The 24284-nt window shown below is 38.4% G+C and overlaps 1 pseudogene; it reads right to left on the bottom strand.

Annotated features, from left to right (window-relative positions):
* Positions 1 to 5997: 5997 nt before the first annotated feature.
* Positions 5998 to 9618, bottom strand: LOC111884007 (7-ethoxycoumarin O-deethylase-like; annotated as a pseudogene).
* Positions 9619 to 24284: the final 14666 nt, after the last annotated feature.

Here is a 24284-nt window from a genome sequence, read left to right as displayed (position 1 = left end):
GCTGCATCGGACCGAAGTCCGGAACTGACTGCATCGGACCGAAGTCCGGAACTAACTTCATCGGACCGAAGTCCGGAATTGACTGCATCAGACCGAAGTCCGGAACTAACTGCATCGGACCGAAGTCCGGAACTGACTGGGACCTTGTCCCGTGCATTGGACCGAAGTCCGGAACTGACTGATCATAGCATAGCATAACACATATCAACTAATATAGACACATATACTGCATACTGCATCGGACTGAAGTCCGGAACATATAACACACAAACATGCTTGAATCACATAGACATCAAGCATACTGAACTACTGCTTCGGACTGAAGTCCGAAACTATTGCTAACTAAACGGGCCGGCACTGTGGCCGTAGACCCGTTCCTACTGGAAGGAAACTCACCTCGTGAACTGGTTGTTGTGTGTATGGCTCTGGAAGCTAACTGTTGCTGCTGCTCCGGTATCTCCCCGGCTACAAATCCATAAACACACTCAATCAGATGCTAATCACTGCATTGGGTAAAATGACTCTTTTACCCCTGGTCAAAGTCAACTCTCCCGGTCAAAGTCAACCTACAGTTGACCTGACTCACCGAGTTGGGCCGCCAACTCGCCGAGTCTCTAGTCTCACTTCTCAACCCTACTCGTGGCTACTCGTCGGGTATGGCATCGACTCGACGAGTCCCCTCTTCGATTCAAAAACTCAGACAAACTGCATCTGACTCGCCGAGTCGTATGAACAACTCGACGAGTTGTTCTTGAGCTAAGAAGATTGCCTTGGACTCGCCGAGTTGTATGAACAACTCGTCGAGTCCCTCCATTACTGAGTCTAACCTCCGACTCACTGAGTCCGTCCTACTGCTCACTGGCCTCCACTCGGAATCACTCAAAGGGTAAAGATCGGGGACCCGCGACCTGACTCGCCGAGTCCGAAGAACGACTCACCGAGTCACATGCATGCAGATTCTAAAAACACGATTCTGCTCAAAAACTACTGCATACAATTTATAGATCTGAGTTTCTAAGGCTGATTTACCACGTAAAGTTTCCAACTTTACGTGTACATACGCATAAAAAGGGATATAAAGGCTAAAAAGGCACTTAGAAGAGTAGATCTAGGGCTATCATGCAAAATGGCTCTATAAAGATGATAGATCTACAATTTTGAAACTGAAACATGGCTAGATCCGAAGGCTAATCAATCTAATGTGATCTCTCTACTAAGAACAAGCTAAGAAATGGCTAAAAGAGGCTAAATATGCTTGTTAAAGAGAAATCAATCATAGAAACAGAAGTAATTCGGTTAATACCTCACTAAACTCTGAAATGGGTGCAAGACCTTGGATCTTCTTCTTCTCCTTTGGATCTAGCCTCCTTCTACTCTTCAAAACTTCAAGATTCACACAAGAATTGCTCAATTACTCAAGGAAATGATTAGGGTTTGCTAAATGATGCTCTAAGGGTGAAGGGGACGAGTTTGGGGCTCATAAGGTGGTTTAAATAGGGTGCAAACCCGGGGATTTAGGGTTTCTACCTGGCAGGAAGACTCGCCGAGTCCCGAATATGGACTCGTCGAGTCACCGACTAACACGTGCTCGAAATCTCGTCCCTACTCGGCGAATCGGGCCATAGACTCGCTGAGTCCCTCTCGAAACTTCCAAATAAATGCCACGGAAGCAACATACCAGAAATGGGGCGTTACACAATCCTTAGCAATGTGCCCCTCCTTGCCACATTTGTAGCAAGACCCTTCTCGACAAATCCCCTCATGACTCCTTCCGCACTTACCAGAAGTGCAGCCCCTCTGGTTCCCTGGTCTTGAATCGGCGGGCTTTGCCCACTTGGCTGCCGGCTGGTACTAAGCCGATCGCCGATCCCTCCCCTGTGACTCCGCCTCCTCCTTGGCCTGAGTCTTGAGCTCGATCTCCCTCTTCCGAGCCTTCTCCTGGAGCTTGGCGAATGTCTAGTACGTCGAGTTTGCCACGAACTCGCGAATGTCCCTACTCTGTATGCTCAGATATCGACTCATGTGTGCCTGCTCAGAATACACATGCTCAGGGCAGAACATCGCCCTCTCGTGAAACATCCTGGTAATCGTAGTAATAGACTCAGTACCCTGCTTGAGGGTCAAGAACTCATGGGCCAACCATTCCGTTTCCACCAGGGGAACATACTCATCATGAAACATAGCGGTGAACCTCTCCCAGGTCACCGCAGTAAGCTCTGCAGAAGTGAAATCCACCGTCACGCACTTCCACCAGTCCTTCGCTCCCAAGCGAAGCTGGTTCAGCACAAACTGTATCCTCAGATGCTCCGGACATGAACATGTGTAGAAGCATCCCTCAATGTCAGAGATCCATCTCATCGTAGCTATCAGATCCTGAGTCCCATCAAACTCTGGTGGCTTCGTGTTGCTAAACTCTAAATTCAGCAACGAGTCACCCCCTACAGCCTGGCAGCACGACGGCTGTGGTGGCTGCAACAACATTAGCATCAATAAGAGTAGTGTACCGCTCATCAAAAGTCTCGATCAACGTGGTCTTGCTACACCCAAACATCTCCAGTATCTCAGCTCAGATGGACACAACCACCTCCTCATCAAATCATCCTGCGGATCTCCTCATCGCTGACACCGCTGCTCTTTGGAGTGTGGCGCGGACTCACCATGATGTCTCTGAAACACAACAAAAAAAATCAGAGACCCGCTCAAGTATCGTTGCACTCGATGACTCAACCCTACTTGTTCCTTACTAACCTAAGGATTCTTACTTGGACTGCTCACTGATCCGGTGTTTTCAGTGGTACGGGCCCTATACTACCTTTTGCAACGCATCAGCATTCACTCCAAGTCCTCCTCCTAGGATCCCAGATCACAAGTACTCTATATTTCGCTACGCACATGCTACTCTCCTGTAGGCCACTCATAAGCTCCTTACTGCTACCTACCTACTCTCGAAGTATCTCATAGTAGCAGTAATCTCCTAGGCTAAGGCATCACAAATCAGGCCACTCTAGTCCTAGATATGAATAACTAGCCTACTCTAACATGCATAGCATATCACATAATATCTAATAACACGTAATGTAAGGGTATTTTGGGAAATCACCGTTCGGGCGCTGGCTAATCGTACACAATGCTCATTTCTACTTTTCTCAAAGTCTTTTACTCTTTTAGAAAAATTGTGTCTTTTTATGAAAAAGTTTCTCAAATGCTCAGTTTGAGTTCAGATACGCCCGACGGTGCATCCAAATCCCTCAAACCAAGACTCTGATACCAACTTTTAACAACGTAAAAATTTAAAAAAATATTTCATTTTTTAAACAACATAAAACTCATAAAATATTTTCAAATCTCATGTTTGTCAAAGATCATCACAATAAAACATATCCCAATATCACAAAATACAATCCTCTGTCAGTGTGTACGGATCATGTCGGCGCCTTCCCGCGATCCTCGCTAGTACCTGAAACACATAACACATAACACTATAAGCATAAATGCTTAGTGAGTTCCCTAAAATACCATATACAACACATATTAGCCACTTGAGGCTATAACTCTGTTTGACCCTCTGGTCAATGTGTCTCAGTGGGACCCTCCAGTCATATAGCTCTGTGGACCCTCTGGTCCTAACTATGTGGACCCTCTGGTCCTAACTTTGTGGACCTTCCGGTCCTAACTTTGTAAACTCTGAATCATACATGGCACAAATCACATAGAAATCACATCATATAAATAGCATACAAATTACTCTGTCACATAGCTCTAATCACCACTCTAGGTAAAGTATAGTGAGAAGACTCACTTCGTATGAAGTCGAATAAACTCTAGTGCTCGAATACCCTGACGTAGTCTCCTCCTATCAATAGGATAACATCTCTAATCAAAATCCTCTCATGTTCTCATCTCTAATAATGGGTAGAAGACCATTCTACCCCTCTCTGACCTCTCTTGAATCAGCTTGACCAAAACCCCAAGGTCAATTGAAGTCAACACTAGTCAACGGTCAAACTTTGACCAGACTCGTCGAGTCCAAGTGTATCCTCTGAATCCTTCTAAGGTCTCACTCGACTTGTCGAGTGAACCTTCCGTTCGACGGGTTACCACTGATCATGAATCACGGGGCAACCCCAACTCGACTCGTCGAGTTCCCTTATGGACTCGGCGAGTTCCTTCAATGGCAACACTCAAATGACCTTCTGACGCCAGATCTGTTACCTTACCATACTCCATCATCACATAAAGGTCCAATCTTTTCGCTCATGCAACGTCTATAATGCTTCTTTTGGTGAAATAGATTCTAAAATGGCAACCTAGGTTTATATCTACAATGGAACAACATAAAGCAGGATGGTTGGGACTCTCTGGACCTCTTAAGGTCCAGATCTAAGAAGAACCCCACCTTGGGACCTCATATACTTCGAATCCAAGCTAAAGAAGGCATAAGAAAATCCTAGATTCAAGTAGATCACCATAAACACGAGACTGAGCATATATCTATACCTCTAGTAGCCTCTTCTGATCAAATGGTGGTAGATCTGAGCTCCTCAATCTTCCTAGCTTGCCCTCCTTCCTTCCTTCTTGAAAAATCACACTTAAAATGATGAAAACGGGTTCTTCTTCTTCTTCTTCTCTCTCTCTCTCACACATTTCTCTCAGGTGCTCTGGTGCTCTCAAGGGTGAATGTGGCCGCAAATGAGGGCCATAAGGTCCTTTAAATAGGGCACAGGCCCGAAGATTTAGGGTTTCTATCCACAGCGCGGACTCGTCAAGTCCCTTCATTAAACTCGTCACCAAGTCGCATTCCTACTCGACTAGTCTAGGCTCTAACTCGTCGAGTCTCTCTTCTTGACACAAAATAAATAATTAAAATATAATACCTGGAATTCCGGATGTTACATTTCAAAAATTGCAAAAGCCTTTAACTCAATTGCTTTTAAAAGATGCTAACTTTGATTTTTTTTAATGATTGCTTGAACGCTTTTGAAACTTTAAAAGAGAAGTTTACCATCGCTCTGATCATGATTGCCCCAAATTAGAACCTACCATTTGAGTTAATGTGTGATGCTGGTAATTATGCTTTGGGAGCAGGTTAAGGAGAAAGGGTTGAAAACCATTTTCGACCAATCTTTTACGCTAGAAAAACACTTAACCCAGCTCAATATAATTACACGATAACTAAGAAATATTAGTCATGGTTTATGCTTTTGATAAGTTTTTTCCTTATTTAATTTTGTCCAAAACTATTGTGTTCAGCAACCATTTTACTTGAAAATATTTATTTAATAAATAGGATGTGAAGCCAAGGTTGATTCGATAGGTGCTTTTACTAAAAGAATTTGGCATCGAGATCCATGACAAAAAAAAGATTGGAAAACGTGGTGGTCGGTCACATTTTAAGATTAGAGAAACTGGAGCTTGAAGTATTGAAGGAGGAAGAAATCAACGATAATTTTCCCTACAAGTATTTGATGGTAATAGCTGGAGAAGAGCCTTGGTTCATAGACATTGTGAACATTCTTGCAGGCAACTACCTTTGAAAAGGGCTATCCCATCAACAAAAGAAGAAATTCTTTTCCGACATCAAATATTATTATTGGGACAAACCATATTTATTCTTGAGTTGTGTCGATAACATTATAAGGAGATGTGTATTTAGAAGAGAGGCAAGAGAGATACTACATCATTGTTATGGTGGTCCAACCAGAGGGCATTATGGAGCTCAATACACGGCAAAAAAGGTATTTGATGTGGTATTTTATTGGCTTGCAATTTTCAAAGACAAGAAAATATACGTCGTTCCTTTTATTATTGAATTTTATTCAACTAAATATTAGTTTTCTTGTGTTTTTTATATTATACCTTTACTATATAAAGAAACAACGATATGTGCCACTTTTTAATTAAATGCATACTAAACAACTATATCTTCATAACACGTAAAATGTGTATCTTTGGTCATTTTAAATTTAGTATATAGTTTCTTATATAATCAAGAAGAAATTAAAATGTAATTGCATTACAAGCCTTATTTATTTGATATGAGAATTATTAAAAAACAAGGGTTCATAAAAACCAAAAACACAAGTAAATCATATAACCAGGTAGATGTTAATTCATAGGAATCGGAAAAACACAAAGAGGGTTTGCCTTTTGCAAGGTGATCCCAAATTTCTCATTCATGTCTAATTCGTTATGTTCCGATCCACTATCAAGCTTCCAATTGAAATTATTGAGTAATGATCCTAACATCACTGGAAGCACACGGCTTGCAAGTGGCATACCAGGACAAATTCTTCGTCCAGCACCAAAGGGAACTAGTTCAAAATCATGACCACGAACATCAAGACTTGAGGTCAAGAACCTTTCTGGCTTGAACTTCAATGAGTCCTCCCATAAGGTAGAGTCCCGTCCTATGGCCCATGTGTTGACTAGAACTTGGGTACCTTTTGGCACAATGTAGTTGTTAAGTTTGACCTCGGTCTGAGTTTTGCGTGGGATCAAGAAGGGGACTGGTGGATGAATACGTAGGGTTTCTTTCAAGATACATCCTAAGTAAGGCAGCCTTAATATGTCAGGTTCTTCTACCATTTTTCCTTTACCAATAAATTCTTCGAGCTCCTCTTTGGCTTTAGTCATGGTGTGTGGATTGCGTAGTATTTCTGTCATTGCCCATTCTAATGAGCTTGAAGTCGTATCAGTGCCAGCGGCAAACAAATCCTACAACATAAATACATAATGACATGTTGATTTTGGAAAAGAGAAAGAAAAATACTAAAACTATTTTTTCTAATAAAAATTATTTGGAAACAATTAAATACTAACATGAAATTTATTGCAATATTGTTCACAAAAGAGTTTAAAATTAGGGTACAAATGTTTAGTAATGGTGATTGATCACAAATTCAAGGTAAAGTTGAGTTACACTATTAGCACACCATTTTGGCGTGCTACTTCACAAAATCACTAAAATGGTTCAAAGTTTTGCGTCCGATTTTAGTAAATTTTGCAGTTCAATTTTGATATCAAAGTATTATTTTTAAGGCCAATTGGAGATACCTTTAAAAACTTTTTACCGTATTTAATAATAATAATAATAATAATAATAATAATAATAATAATAATAATAATAATAATAAACCCTTAGTTACCCAGTGAAACAAATAGAAAAAAATAATAAAAAGATTATAAATATAAAAACAAAAAAAAAAAAAAAAAAAAAACGTTGTAGTGGATAAAAAAATAAGGGAAAATGACTTAGGAGGGTAACTACCTATTATCCGTGTTCACACATTGACAACTTCTTCTTTTTTGTACATAATAAAGCAACTAACTTGTTTTAACTCTTTAAATTACACCAATATTACCGACTAATATCTATTTTAACCGGTAACTTAAAGAGAAAATGACTTAGGAGGGTAACTACCTATTATCCGTGTTCACATATTGACAACTTCTTATTTTTTATACATAAGAAAGCAACTAACTTGTTTTAACTGTGTAACATCGCAAAAATCATGACCAAAAATTTCGTTTTTAATTTAATACTAAAACCATAATTGTCAAACCATTAATTTAATACTCCGGTATCGGGCCCCACCCGGCATCAGGCCTTGCCTGTCATCGAACCCCGTTCGGTATACATATCTGTCTCTCTTAGGCCCCGCCTGTCTCCGGGCCCCGCCTGCTAAACACATACAATCATATAACATGCTAACACATATATAAACATACTCTACTGTATCTCTGTCCTAAGAAACATACTCTGCTAATAATGAGATACGGAACATCGTCCGTACTCAGCTAGTGATGAGATACGGGACCTCGCCCACACTCAACTCCCTGCCAGGCACATACAAGTATCACACAAACAACAAGTATAATCTAACATTCAAACATTCCCCGGGCACCCGCCCGACATTGGACCTTGGTCTGGAATAACATACTAGCATACAATCCCTATGGCTAACCCCCGGGTCTTCCTACTCATAGTCTACATGGGCTGACATTGTGGCCTTAGACACATTCACACAGTGAGGAGACTCACTTTGCACTGCTGAAGCCCTGGCAGGAACTAGCTGAGTACGAACAAAGTTCCGTATCTCATTATTAGCAGAATATGTTTCTTAGGACAATGATACAATAGAGTATGTTTCTTTATGTGTGGCCTAAAAGAGACAGATATGTATACCGAGCGGGGCTCGATGTCAGGCGGAGCCTGATGACGGGCGGGGCCCAATGCCGGGGTATTAAATTAATGGTTTGACAATTATGGTTTTAGTGTTAAATTAAAAACGAAATTTTTGGTCATGATTTTTGGGATGTTACACAGTTAAAACAAGTTAGTTGTTTTCTTATGTACAAAAAATAAGAAGTTGCCAATATGTGAACACGGATAATAGGTAGTTACCCTCTTAAGTCCTTTTCCCATTGAGTTACCGGTTAAAACAGGTATTAGCCGGTAATATTTGTGTAATTTAAATAGTTAAAACAAGTTAGTTGCTTTATTATGTACAAAAAAGAAGAAGTTGCCAATATATGAATATGGATAAGAGATAGTTACCCTCATAAGTCATTTTCCCAAAAAATACTTAGTGTGTGTCATGTTTTTGGGGAAATTAAACCTATAGTAGTTTTAGACATGTGTTAACGACCAATTAAATTTATTGTACTTATGCATATAGTAGAAAGTAGAAACCAAATCTGAAATACAATAAAAATAAAGAAATACTTACCAAAAGCAGGCTCTTGATGTGTGTTGGATTCATCTCATCTGGATTCTCTTCCCCAACCTCTCTTCAATCAACTCCTCGAAAATCTCAAAAGCCTTCCCAAAATAAAGAGTCAATCTCCTCCTGATCCCTTGTGGATCGATCTTCTTCAACACCGGAAAGAAGTCCACAAGATTTGGCTTCCCGGCCTCCTCCATCATGTTTCCAACCAGCTCCTTAAACTCTTTACCAGAATCCTCATACGGGTCTGTTAAATCCTTGGAGAAAAATGTGTTGGATAGGAGATTCAGTGAGGTTCTGAAAGCAGCTCGACTGATGTTGACTGAATCTCCGGAGTGGCTGGCTTTCCGGCAGTATGCAACCAGTTCTTGCACTTTCAGGCTCCGTAAGTGCTGGTTAGCATCAAGGGAGCTGCTGGAGAAGATGTTGGTGTTCAGAAACTTGCGGAGACTCCGCCACTGGGTGGCGACAGGGAGCCAGACCACGGAGTAAGTGGAATGGTTGTGGGCGGTGAGGGCGTCGGGGATATGGCGGGAGGAGAAAGCTAGGTCTTGCTTTTGGAGGACTTCTTTGGCGGCAGCGGCGGAGGAGATGACTAGGACCGAGATACGACCAAGTTTTAAGAACATGATTGGGCCATGTATAGCTGCTAGCTTGGCTAGAGACTGGTGTGGTTGGTCGCCGAGCAAGTGGAGGTTTCCGATGATCGGCAACGGGGTTGGGCCTGGTGGTAGATTCTTGGGTTTGCCGACTTGAAAAATTGAGAGTGTGGCTCGAGTAAGAGCGTAGGTTAAGAACAAACCAAGAGCAATAAGCATAAACTCCATTGATGGTGGCTCGTAGGTTTCGCTGGTTATGTCTAGGTAAGTGAGTGATATGACCACAGATATTGTTCTTTATATATAATTGATAATTATATACTTGCATAATTGCATTACCATGTATTATCATATAAATTAATACATAAATTATTGTAGCTCTCTCAAATCGCAATCGGTAGTAAATCTTTTGGTTTCACGACCCAACAATTATTTAAAAAATAAATATACTTTTTAAATAAGGTAAGTTAGTTTAAGCCATTTAAAAAATAATTATTTTGTAAACACATTTTTGGCAAACTAATAGAAATAGTTAGACAAAATTATTGAAATGGTGGTTGTTATTTTCAAAATATGTAATGGAAACTTTTGGAACGAATGACTTTTATGATCTAAAAACGTTGGTCCAAAGTCTTTATGGCCAACTGTTTTTGGCCATTTAATACAAGTAAAAAAGAGATTTTTACATTTTTTTATGCTTTTTATTTTTTTAATTTTTTTTATTCTATTTTTTAATTATTAAAGTTATGTGGCTTTTAAGTTTTTCTCCTTGGGTCAACATTGTTGCAATACAGAGAAGAGAGAAATGATGCTTGAATAAAAGAGAAAGGCATGGAAAGACACCATCTTATCACCTTATGTTTTGTAGATTTAGTCGAATCTTATTGTTTAAAATTCTGTTTCTCGATTTTTCGATTTATGACAACTGAATTTAGACTCCTAATTGAAAATTAATTTAATATGTGCTCAGCCAAACATTTCAGATGTCGGCAACAAATCATCGAGGGACCCAAAGATATTGTTTTTTCTATTAAGGCAAAATGAACAAATAAACGTCGACCATTTAATCATCAATTTCACTCACCAAATCATGCATGTAATATACACTTTATAACACCCAATTATGAGATGTGTTGATGTAAACCAACGCACAACAGATTTATCCATCCAAACTCATTACTTATTTCAAGTTCAATCAATTTGGTGAATGTGTACGTATATAATGGCACACATGGATTAATCATGTTTATATTATGTATAACTTTGTGAAAACAAAATAATCAATGTATAATAATGTTGTGAAAAAATAAAGCGAAAAAAAACGACATTTGACCCACGAAAATGAAAATTACAAAATCTTTCATAGGTAACTTGTAGATAATTATCTACGGATTATCTATGGACATTGGATTGATTTTAAGACTATGTACAACCTTAAATCATACTAACAATAACGATATGTTGGTTTCCTATCTTATCCTTGCTCTGACCCTTGGTTTCCTGCTTTGATTAAAGAGTCAAGTTCATGGCCTCTGGTTTATCATCCACCCATTAAAAACCACCAACCATTTTTACTTTTCCCCTGTCTTTCCTTCGCTAACCCTAGAAATTCGCCAGCCCACCTGTAATGTTGACCACTCCAAATGTTGTCACTATCTTCACCTCTCCCACACCACACAACCACCACCATAATATGTTTAATGTTGACCAATCCAAATCGTGCCACCATCTTCACCTCTCCCACACTAGACAACTACCACCACAATATGGTTTAATTCAATGTTTAGGGTAGAGGAACTTTAAGAAGTTATAAGACCTATATCCTTCATCTTTTCTGTCGCTTTATATTATCGACACACATATATACACATACATGCATATCCATATATATATATATATATATATATATATATATATATATATATATATATATATATATATACAGAGAGAGAGAGATAGGTTCAAATGTTTTTGACAACTATTGTGTGTCTGTATGCACCAATGAGAATTCAGGAAATAATAGTTTATTGAATAAATCATTTAAGAGTATTATAGTAATCTTGGCATATTTAAATACGGTAGATAATTAATATATTTATCATCCCTTTAAATATAGGATATCAAAGTCAAACCCAAAAACCCTATGCTTGAAAATTCCAATTGTCGTTGATCCCTTCACCCATTTTCCATTCTCTCTGGCTGTTTCAGTGGCGCCGCTACCATCATCAACTAAATGTACCTCCGGCAGCCCCGTCCCATTACATCGCCACCACCGTATAACCCTCCAACCCCAACGCCATCTTTGTATGCCCTCTGCTAATATTAAGGTAAAGCTTTGATTTTATTTTAATCTGTTTAGGGTTTCGTGTTTTATTTGACTAGAATCTCAACGAATTGCAAGTATTTAAACAAGTCGGTTGATCTCTTTATCAATTAAGACTTCTAAATTTATGTGAAAATTTATATGTTTCATTAAACTTACAGTTTTATTGGGTTTGGCCTATTTTTTATTAGATTAGGGATTCAGTTATGTATCAATTGAGAAGGTTTAGTTTTCTTAATCTTGTTGTGGGTGTTATATACATTTCATCTTGTGTTTATATTAATTGATTCATGTGGCTAATAATAGTACAAAAAGAAATTTCTCCACAACTTTCAGTTATAAGGAAGCATAGAAAAAGATGTAAGTTTGTATGGTTCCAACTCTTGTATCAGGGCCTTATAATGTAAGTAACATTCTTTATTCATGTTTTCAAGTTGATGAGTTTCAATTTCTGTTATGTGGATGCTCTCTTTCTTACAAAATAATGTTTTTAAATCTTATATGAAAACCACATTTCTATTCATTTCATATATTGAATAAGTAATACAATACTTTTGAACCTTGTGGTATGCATTCTAAATCAAATATGTTGCTGGAAATTATGTTTATAGGTAAACTATTGCAAGTAAATCAAATATGGTTTTTGGCTTGTTTGATAATAATGCCTAACAAGTGTTTGTTGAAATTCCTGAAAGAGAATCTAAAGAATTTAACTTTGTGGTATGCATTCTTTCAGAATTACTAGCAACACATGTTTTATGTATTTGTTTAAAAAGATAATTAATTTGTTTGTGTATTATTTTGGTTCAATTTATGATTTTGAATTACAATTTCTATTGTCCCTCGTTATTGTATATTTGAAATCTAAAATTATATTAGCAGTAAATACAATACTTTTAAATTTATTCAATGTATTCTATCAGAATGTATTCTACCAGAATAAAATCTATGTATTCTGCCAGAATGTATTATATGTATTTTGTCATATTCTATGTACTCTACCAGAATATATTGATTGTTAATTGCAAGTAACATGGTTTTAACCATCATTAGTTTTTGTTGTATTTGTGATAGGAATGGTTGGAAGAAGGCGTTGAAGACCTAATAGGAATAACTTGAAGAATCAATAAAGTTTGATCATACTCACAATTTAATAATGCTGTTATTTTTTAAGAATTTATTTATTTTTGTTGATATTTTTTTAGAATATGCATAATTATATTAAAATGTATAAGGATTTTAGTTTGTAAGAATATGTAGGAATTTGTATTTAAGTTCGGATGTATAAGAATATATTAGAATGTTTGTTATTTTTCAACATCTGATTCAAGAATTTTGTTTTTCTTCAATAATATTATATTAGAATAAAATTTTGAAAGAACATCATTCTAAGAAAAAATATTCTGCCAGAATAAAATCGTTTATGTTTACAAATTACGTTATAATTAAAATTGTATTAATTAAAAAAATTCAGATTTTTTAAATTAGGAGAATTAATTATCCCTAAAAATCCAAAAATTTCCTTTTATAAGTGTAAATAATTGTCCAAAATCCTTTTTTGCTAAAAATTGGGTGATTATATGGTACATGTTACCCCATTGTAATATCATACACTTTTTAAATCATGTCCATTGATTAATTATATCCGTTGGTCCAGATCTATACATTCTGGCACACAATACTTAGTAAAAACAAAATAAGCTAAGCATATATATATATATATATATATATATATATATATATATATATATATATATATATATATATATATGGTATATGCATGCCAATAAATAATTTATGTAATAATAAAACTACTACTACTGATAATAAAATAAATAATAAATAATAATAACGAATAATAATAATAATAAAATAGAAAGAAATGAAAACAGTTCTTACAAAATACTCACACCACCACCACTAATAATAATAATAATAATAATAATAATAATAATAATAATAATAATAGTTGAAAATAATCAGTAACAATAATAATAATAATAATAAATTTAAAGAAATAATAATAATGAATAATAATAATAATAATAATAATAATAATAATAATAATAATAATAATAATAATAATAGTTGAAAATAATCAGTAACAATAATAATAATAATAAATTTAAAGAAATAATAATAATGAAAATAAAAATATAAGTAATAATAATAAAGGAGAGGGAAAAGAAAAAAGTTCTCTACAGATTATCTATGGAAGTTAAAAAAAAATCTCACGTTTTTTCATTTTTGTAGGTAATTTGTAGATAATTTCTTAACAGACACATAAGGATTATTAAACCGGAATAAAAAAACCGCTTCTTTAAATTTTCGTCGCTTCTTCTTAGGTAATTTACTACGGAATACCTACAGACTATTAAATTGGAATAAAAATGTTATATTTCGTATGTGTAGATAATTACTAACACATTACCTATAGAAAATATTTTCATTGTTAATTCGTAGCTATTTTGTAATATAGAGAAAACGTTTTTGTGGTTAATCTATAGCTATTTTGTAGGTAATGACCTACACATTTTTCTCATAGGTGATTTCTGTAGGTAAATTGCATTGGTCTAGTAGTGTCATGGCTTTCCCAAGGTGTGAAAATTGTCGTTCATACAATTCCATGTTGTGCACCGGGGTTAATTCCATATAATTTTAAGGGTGTGTTTGATTTGCTTTCTAATTGGGTCTAAAGGTTGATAGAATCTAAAAACATTAAATTAGCATGTTTGATAAACCTTCTAAAACCATGGACTCGGACCATGGAAATTAGCTTATTCAGTTCCATATGCAAGAGTGAAGGACTGGGAAAAATCGATTATGCCTGTTTTGCCCTAAACATCGTCTATACAAAAATGCCCACAAAAATGGAACAAGAAAGTGATTCGCAAGACTAACCTCTGCCTCCACAGCTCTTCCTTCGTCGTCTTCCTCCGACTTATGCAATCTTCGACTCGTCTTCTTTCGAATTAGGTGCGACACCTTATTTGTCATTTTTTCTAATTTTTTTTTGGTAGTTGAACGTGATTTTATGTGAAAGACTTCAATCTTCCTTTTTCGTTTTTTTCTAAACATAGTTTTGTGCGATTAAACATAATTTTGTGCGAAAAATGTGTGTATTTCTGTTAAAAACATATTAGCTTATGTGTGTATACTTGTGTATATTAGAAATAAGCTCCACATGAAAGACAAATGAATGGTTGAAATCAGCTCCACAAGAAAACTAATGAATGCTTAAAAGAGATGTGTGTATGTATGTATTTATCTTAAAAACAGATGTATGCATGTGTGTAGGGTTGAAATTAGCTCCATGAATCTATTTTAGGTAGGTAAAGCATTATACCAATTACAATCACAATGAAACTCCTAGATCTTTTGAGATTCATTGAACAATTAATGGCATGTCTGTCTCAGATTATGCTCTTCAATTTATGATTGGGATGCCAATGATCACAAACAGGATGAGAGTAACCATGAAAACTTGCATGACATCCTCGAGGTCGTTTATGATCCTACATTGATGTTACGGTTAACCACACATGCTCCATCAACAACTATAAATTTGATTATGTGCCATCATTTCATCTTTGCAGTCTCATATTGGTGTCCTAGTTACCTATACAATTTCTAATAACGACGTGTAAAGAAAAGATGTGGATTTTCATGAATTAACATACAATTTCACATTTTCCCTAAAGGAACTACAGTGGGATTTGATCTAAGGTTCTAGTACTTTATACATTATAATTTTAATGTGAATAGTATTATATCAATATCATTCAACTAACGAACCTCAACCACAAAAAGAAGCGGTGGGTAAAAAAGACAGACATTCAACAATCATTTTATATATCGTTTTCCTTATACCTCTCTTACAGTGTTGCTTCGTGAATAAAGTCTACTATTGATTTGACAGAATTTTAGTTATACATATAGTAATACACTATTATACATATGTATAGGGTGTATTTTAAAACCTTTTATATTAGAAGGTTCAAATCATATTAATGCAATTAACCTTTAATAAATTAATATTTAATCTAAATATGATTTATTTAACTAAACCTATAATTAATTAATATAAATCTTATCATATTATCCACTTATCTTCTAATGGGATAATTACCTTTTTAAAATCCTCCTTATATTCAAATTAGGATTTCCATTTATATAGTTACTAAATTTAGATTTTAGATATATAAAATATTATTAGATAACTATATATTATCCTATCTTTTGAATATGGCAAGAAAATCTTGAAATCGGATTTTAGGCTACTACCATGTCGTGGCACAGGGTTGCCCACGACGTGGCCAGAACATGTTTTTGATTTTTATTAGTTTTCCAATTTAATCCTTTATTTACTATTAATTGAACAACCTAGGCTTTGATACCACTAATGTGATTTTTAGGTTAAAATGACAATGTACTTGTGCAATTTCATACAAACACTTATGGGTAAACGCAATCTAAAAGGCTTTATAGTTTTTTAGTATTAATAACAACATACTTTATGAAGAAAAAAAAAACTAAGCCCTAATGGTAATTGAAAATCATAGATAACAATACATACCTTTAGCATAATAAAATATTTTAATCTCTTAAGATCTTCAATGTTCATGGAAAGCAAGCAACAAAAGTATGTACGCCTCTAATGCTTCCCACCCAAAACCCTCGAACACTAGAAAGACAAGACGAGAGAGGAGAAAGAAAAAGCATTTCATTATCTACTTTCTAGGTATGAGAATCCAAGAAAATTAGATGCTCAAGGGTGCTATTTATATTTTAGGTAAGTTGAAGTTAAATCTGGATTTGAATAATTAAATAATAGATTTAATCCTAATTCAAATCATTTCATTATCAGCAACCACGAGACTTTTGAAAACCATAATTATGCTCCCAAAACCCTCCATGCCATGGACTCTTCTAGAATTGCATCTTTTGTTCAACTATTAAACAATTATAATTCACTCATTGCACCTTTAATTAACTTCAATTAATCTCGAATTAATTTCAGATTAAATCTGAATAATAATTAACTAATTACATCTATTTCTAATTAATTTATTATTCATGTAATAAATTAACAAATCGTTAATTAACAATTTCTAATTGATATATTAATCATATAATATATTAACAAATCATTTTATTTCTCTCTTTAAATCATTTCTATATATTTCTAGCTTTTGAGTGTAACCCAAAAAAAGAGTTTGTTTTTATTCTTGAGACGCAAAGGAGTAAAGTGGCATCTTAATCAAAACAACATGTTTGTGAGAATATAGTTGATTAATAATGTACATGAAATGCCATTAGGAGTTTCCTTTGCTTCTTCCATGGTGAATTAAAAGGCACCTCCATTCACATTTTATGGCTCCGGTTTCTTTTTTTTGGTTGACCCAAGTGTTTCATTCCCTTTCTTTGGTTTCTTTGTTATAGTGCCTCTTTTCATGACATGAGAGAAACTCAACATCTTGAAGATCTTCACTTTACATTCTTTGGCCTCATGGACAAATCTTCTACATTTGAAAAAAGAATTTAAATTTTATCTACTATAACATCCGGATTTTCACGGATATTATTGTGTATGTTAAACTTCAGATGGAAGGAGAGACTCGACGAGTTGAGGGTCCAACTCGCCGAGTAAAGTCGTGTTTCTCCTGTGGTTTAATGAGTGGACTCGACGAGTTAGGGTAAGGACTCGCTAAGTAGGTGTTGGGCAGAGAAACCCTAACTTCCGGGGTTTGGGACCTATTTAAAGGCGCTTCAGGTCTCCTATTACGGCTACCCTTCAGAGTAGAGAACCCTAAACAAGTCCTGAGTGTTGTGGGCAAGAGTGAGCGCCATGTGGAGCTTCTTGGTGGGTGTCTTCCAAGGAAGAGGAAGGTTTCAGGCCAAAGGGACCAGAGAAATTTGTAGATCTACGATTTACAACCAAGGAGCATCAGTTGGAGGTATCAATTTGGACCCCCTTTCTTCCATATTTGAGTAGATCTTTCTTTTGTGGATTACCTTCTTCGTGGGCTTTTGAATGCATCAAACCCCTCTTATGAGGTGGTAGCATAGATCTAGACCTTGGAGGATCCAGAGAGTCCAAAAGTGAGAAGTCATGGTGGAGCAACCATTGGGCTTTGAAGCTAGGAACCATTAATGGAGTTTTATAGTTTATAATTAAAAAAAATACACCATGCATGGACATCAAGATCGGACCTTTACGCGACTTTGGGGTAGTTGGAGGTTATATCTATGAGTTAGGGCTGCAAATCTAAGCTCAGGTGGCTGAATAAGTAATCCAATGGAGCCAACTTGCCGAGTCCCTGGGATGACTCGACGAGTTGTTGCGGGTGTGACCCAGTATCCCTGGCCAATGTTGACTCATCGAGTTGGGAATCAACACAGTGAGCTAAGCGAACCCTAGGATGATAAAGGAGGATTCGAGGGGACTCGACGAATCATAGGTGTACACTCGGCGAGTCAGGTCAACATGGAATGTTGACCCAGGTTGACTTCTGTTGACTTCATGAGTGGGCCAGTAAGGGGGCGGGAGGGGCCAAGGAGGGGTAAAATGGTCTTTTACCCATCCTGAAGGTCAAAAGAGGAAAAGTGGACTTAAGGTATAAAGAGTAACAAGACGGATAATGATTGAGATCCTTTTCTTATGTGTTAGGCGGAGGCTAGTCCAACATTCCGAGTGCTTGTTGGTGACCTGCTAACCGAGGTGAGTCTTCTCACTATATATTACCTAGAGTGGTATCTATGTGCAGACCGGAGGGTCTTACTGTTATGTGCTTGCTTCAGATTATGTGCTTTTTGTGATTTATGTATGCTTTGTGCTATTAGACCGGACCGGAGGGTACAATGACTTACGAGGCCAGAGGGTCCTCAACCAGACTAGACCGGAGGGTCCAACGTGCTACACCGGACCGGAGGGTCCAACGAGCTACACCGGACTGGAGGGTCCAACGAGCTACGGGACTGGAGGGTCCCGCTGAGAGACATTTACCAGAGGGTCTTGCCGAGTTACAGCCTTGAGTGGCTTATGTGTTGTATGTGGTATTTTAGGGAACTCACTAAGCATTTATGCTTACCGTGTTATGTGATATGTGTTCCAGGTACTACCGAGGATCACAGGAAGGCGTCGGCATGATTTGTACACACTGGCAGAAGATTACGTTTTTGAGATTCTGGGATATGTTTTATTGTGATGACATCTGATAAACATGAGATTATGAGAATATTGTATGAGTATTATTGTGCTTAAAAAATGAAAAATTGTTTTTGAAATTCACGTTTTTACAAGTTGGTATCAGAGCCATGGTTTGAGGTATTCGGATACACCTTCGGACATATCTGGACACAAACTGAGGATTTGAGAAAAGTTCTCAAAAGAAACGATTTTTCCAAAATGAGTAAAAGATTTCAAGAGAAAGCTGAAAATAGCAGTGTGTACAATCAGCCAGCGCCCAAACGGTGGTTTCCCAAAAGACTCTTACGTTATGTCTATGAGATATTATGAGATATTATGCATGCTAGAGTAGGCTAGGTATTTATATTTAGGACTAGAGTGGCCTGATTTGTGATGCCTTAGCCTAGGAGTTGCTGCTATCTGTGATGCGCTTTCGAGTATGTGCCGAGTGAGAGTATCTAGCAGGAATCCTTTAGAGAGGGATTTGAGTAGAGGAGTAATCTAGGAGAAATACCTAGATGAGCATTTGTGGAGCCTATCGAGAGAGTAGTTAAATACCCGTGAGGGGTAGAGTTGCAGAGTTTGGTGATATCTTTTGAGTATGAGTAGAGCAAATGGATTTATAATCTAGAGTGGGTTCTACATGTCTATTCAATGTCTGAATGCTACTTGCTTCGTGCTTTGTGGAATTCCCGATGATGGGAGTTAGCTACCAAGTGAATATGACGACATTTAGGAGGTAGATGACTGACATCATAAGGGGTTTCTTAGCAGCTGATGGTAGAGAAGTGTAAGAACCTAGGAAGAGCATAGGAAGTGGCCTTAGTCAAACAAGTATGATGACAGAGTAGAGCATTTCGCTGGGAAGCGAGCACGCGTGTTGGTATTGGCGATTGAGAAGGTTGAGCAGCTACTTAGGGAATCCGGGATGGTCCGTGTAGAGAGTATGGGTAGATATAGCAGGTAGTATGGGCCCGTACTATTGAAAGCAGTGGACCCATACCCGATGCAGCGAGTATTCCGGAGGATCTAAGTAGCAGATCGAGAGGTGGTGTCATGGTTCGAGTACCGTGATAAGTAGCAGATCGAGAGGTGGTGTCATGGTTCGAGTACCATGAAAAGTAGCAGATCGAGAGGTGGTGTCATGGTTCAAGTATCATGATAAGTAGCAAATTGAGAGGTGGAGTCATGGTTCGAGTACCATGATTTGTAGCAGGTCGAGAGGTGATGTCATGGTTCGAGTACCATGATTTGAGGCAAATTGAGAAGAGAGAACATGGTTCGAGTACCATGAGATTAAGAGGAGATAACATGGTACGGGTACCATGATTCATAGCAGATCGAGAGGTGGCTACATGGTTTGAGTACCGTGACACGCAGCGATTAGTGCTTCTGGTTTTACCAGTTATTCCGTGGTAATTATCTAGATCGAGAACAGATGTGAAAGAGTATGGAGCCAGAAGGCCATGATGAACGAGTTTTAGTGAAGTATCCCTTGATAGGTAAATTGAGTTAGCTCCGAGGGATTGTTGGTGAGATGTCAGTTGGAGTCGTAAGACTCAGGGATGAGTAGGGATGGTGCGTTATAGAAGAATACGGTCTGGGCTGGGCGACCGGCCGATAGGGAAGATGTCACTTTCTATGACCTGAGTGGTGAAAATTTTGTTTCCTGTGGGATACGTAAGAGGTGTTGAGATTTTTGTTTCTAAGTTTGGGAGTGAGCCCTGTGGGATTGCATTGATAGTGGTCTTCAATCAAAGTATATAGCAGTAGGTTTGTCGTGAGGTTGTCAGTGGGGACTAAGATGGTCGAGGACCAGGATACACCCTACTTGAGTATAGTAGGACATGTTTTAGTTGTAGCGTCAGTCGATCAAGAGGAGAATATCAGGGCGGTAGGTCTTATTATCTTTGATGAGTATCGAGAGTGGTAATGTGGGTTCTGTTCTTATCATAAGTGTCGTGATGGAGAGTTGGTTGAGGAGTTGAGGATGAGGAGAATGATAGTTCATTATTTCCAGACTAAGAGTCAGGGTTGCTACTGGACAGTTGGGAGGTCCGGTGATGGAATGGTGTGAGATTCTGAATGACTAGAGGATGTCATGATAGGAAGTTTTGAGGATTTCATCTGAGATTCGGGGTATTGGGAGTTGCTTGATCTCTATCGAGGAGATCATTGAGCGTTGCATAGCACCTTCCAAGAGGAAGTGAAATGTTAATAGTGGAAACAATCTGTGGGATAGACTGTTGGTGTGCCAATTGGTGATGGTCCGAACGCTAAGTGGGGGAGAACTGGGTATTTTATTGAGGAGATCAGAGATTTGTTTGAGAACGGTTAAAGATATGGACATAGAGACCTACGGTGCGGATTCATGAGTCCAGGGTTATTGGTGATCGAGGCTTGGTGCAGAGAGAGATAACGCATGTGGTATGTGTCTGAGAAATGATGAGTGAATTGGAAGATTCCTTGTGGTCTGTGCTTTCCGGGGTTAACATATGTCGAGTTCGAGTGCGATCGTGTCGCTGGATTGCGGATGCAATAGATGAGATTTGCAAGTGAAGGTATAGATTGTAATCTATACCCCTGGGAGGGCAGCAGTTGATTCATCAACCAATCTCATGGTCGATATGAGTAGTTCCGTATGAGTAGTGACCAATAGAGGGGGAGTTTCGGGTTGTTGACAACATGTTCTGAGCCATTGACGATGCCTCGATGTTTCAAATTGGGATATAGAATACTCGGAGGTTTCAAGTGGTGTGAGAGAAAGATCGATTGAGAGATTCTGAAAGAGAAATGTGGTATCCAAGCATGGGGTCTCGAGTATGGGATCAGTGCATTGGTAAAAACATCGGGAGATTGTGTGTTGGTGTACCAAGGTATCCGGGTATGATGTCCTTATTTCTAGATTATTCTGAGTTTTGAGTTGAGAGTTGGCAATTGGTGTAGCAAGTATCTATGGTTCCGGTGGGAGCACTTCGGATAATTGGTGATTAAATGAGATTATTTAAGAAAGAGGATTGCAATGATAAAAGGAGTTTGGCATGTCAGTTGTCATCAGGATTAGTGACGCTTACTTTTGGATGGGTATTTGAGCACCTAGCTATGTTGGGCCATGGAGCATAGGTTAACGGATGCAGTGTGTGGCGTTAACTTGAGATTGAGATCATGGGTGGTAAGAGAAAGTGCTGCAAGGTTGCAGGGAGCTGTAGCATCCATGAGTTAGCAAAGGGGTGTGGTGATACTATGTGGAGCTGTAGTATTCACCAGCTAGTCAATAGGAGGTTGTGGTGATGCTGCGGGGAGCCGTAGTACTCACTAGTCAGTAGGAGGTTATGGTGATGCTGCGGGGAGTCGTAGTACTCAATAGTCAATGAGAGGTTGTCGTGATGTTGCAGGGAGCCGTAGTACTCACTAGTCAGTGAGAGGTTGATGTGATGCTGCGGGGAGCCATAGTACTCACTAGTCAGTGAGAGGTTGTTGTGATGCTGCGGGGAGCCGTAGTACGCAATAGCTATCGAGAGGGTGTTGTGATGAGTACTCTATGGTCAGAGTAAGACGCAGATGAGTTTTAGGCTTGGGTAGCACTAATAATTTAGTTTTTGGGGGCATGGTGGTCGAACCAGGGGCAAGATTGGGGTCTCCATGTTTGTCGAGAATTGTTATACTTGGATTGGAGTTGTGGTTGTCGCAAGCCAAAGGAATTGGAGAAGTGGTATATGCGCGGGTCGCGGATCATGGGTCATGAGTTGAGTGCTTCATTGGGATGAGTAGTTCCAACTCTAGGTTGGACCAAACTCTCGAGTTTGAGTTTGGCTCTGGTGGTGCGTTGGGTAAGCGAGATGAGATTCTGGATTCCGAGGTGAATTCCATGATGGGGGAAATTGTTTATCATCTGATGTCTTAGACCGATGTAGGTCAGTAATCGGGTACGAGAGGTACCGTGAGATACATGGAACTAGGAGCAGTAGACGACGGAGGTCGGGATTGAGTTGATCTTTAGTTGAGAGTGTAGCATTCGCTTGGGGTAAGACTAACTTCGTGACTTGTGTGTCACAATGGGCCGATGTAGTGAAAGTGAGAAGGAAACCACTGAGACGGTTGGGATAATTCAATGGATGAACTTGGAGGTCCAACTATTAGGTCGAAGTCAGACCTGGTACTCAGTGTCAAAAAGGGGTATGAGGAATGGAGCCGAGGCTTATGATTTTAGATGTGTGTGGACATTTCTGAGCGAGCATGATTATTCTTTTGTGTCTGAGAGCAGAGTGTTGAGAATTCATTGTTCGGATGGGTTCCAATCACAGTGCAGTGGATGAGCCCTGGTGGGACGTGAACCCTCCCGTTTCTTGGGGCGTGATTCGGATCGTTACTATATTTGGTATGAGTGATCGTTATCCAATTGTTGGATTATGTCTGGAGATAATCAGAAAGGTTGGTTTTCTTCCGGGATTGGGAACCCCTGTTTGGATTCAGGTGTCCAGAGAGGGTGATAGCTGTGTGGTATGAGATCCTATCGATGACGCAAGATCTGTATGTTGAGGAGCGATTCAAGGGCGAAATCTAATTTAAGTGGAGGAGAATTGTAACATCCGGATTTTCAGGGATATGATTGTGTATGTTAAACTTGAGATTGAAGGAGATACTTGACGAGTTGAGGGTCCAAATCGACGAGTCGAGTCGTGTTTCTCCCGTGGTTTAATGAGTGGACTCGGCGAGTCAGCGGAGGGACTCGCTGAGTAGGTGATGGGCAGAGAAACCTTAACTTCTGGGGTGTGGGACCTATTTAAAGGCACTTAAGGTCTCTTATTGCGGCTACCCTTTAGAGGAGAGAACCCTAAATGAAATCTGAGTACTTTGGGCAAGAGTGATAGCCATGTGGAGCTTCCTAGTAGGTGTCTTGCAAGCAAGAGGAAGGTTTCAAGACAAAGGGGCCAGAGAAGGTTGTAAATCCGAGATTTACAAACAAGGAGCATTAGTTGGAGGTATCAATTCAGACCCCCTTTCTTCCCTATTCGAATAGATCTTTCTTTTGTGGATTAGGGCTTGTATTACCTTCTTGGTGGGGTTTTGAATGCATCAAACCCCTCTTATGAGCTGGTAGCATAGATCTGGACCTTGGGGGGTCCAGAGAGTCCGAAAGTGAGAAGCTATGGTGGAGCAACCATTAGGCTTTGAAGCTAGGAACCATTAATGGAGTTTTATGGTTTATAATGCAAAATACACCATGCATGGACATCAATACTGGACCTTTATGCAACTTTGGGGTAGTAGGAGGTTATATCTATGAGTTAGGGCTACAGATCTTGCCTCAGGTGGCTGAATGTGTAATCCAATGGAGCCAACTCACCGAGTCCCTAGGATGACTCGATGAGTTGTAGCGGGTGTGACCCAGTAGCCTTGGCCAGTGTTGACTCATCGAGTTGGGAGTCAACTAAGTGAGCTGAGCA

The sequence above is a fragment of the Lactuca sativa genome, chromosome 3 (assembly GCF_002870075.4).
Source record: "Lactuca sativa cultivar Salinas chromosome 3, Lsat_Salinas_v11, whole genome shotgun sequence".
NCBI classification, from domain to species: Eukaryota; Viridiplantae; Streptophyta; class Magnoliopsida; order Asterales; family Asteraceae; genus Lactuca; species Lactuca sativa.
The sequence above is the reverse complement of the archived record's forward strand: the minus strand, read 5'-3'. Positions and strand labels throughout refer to the sequence as shown.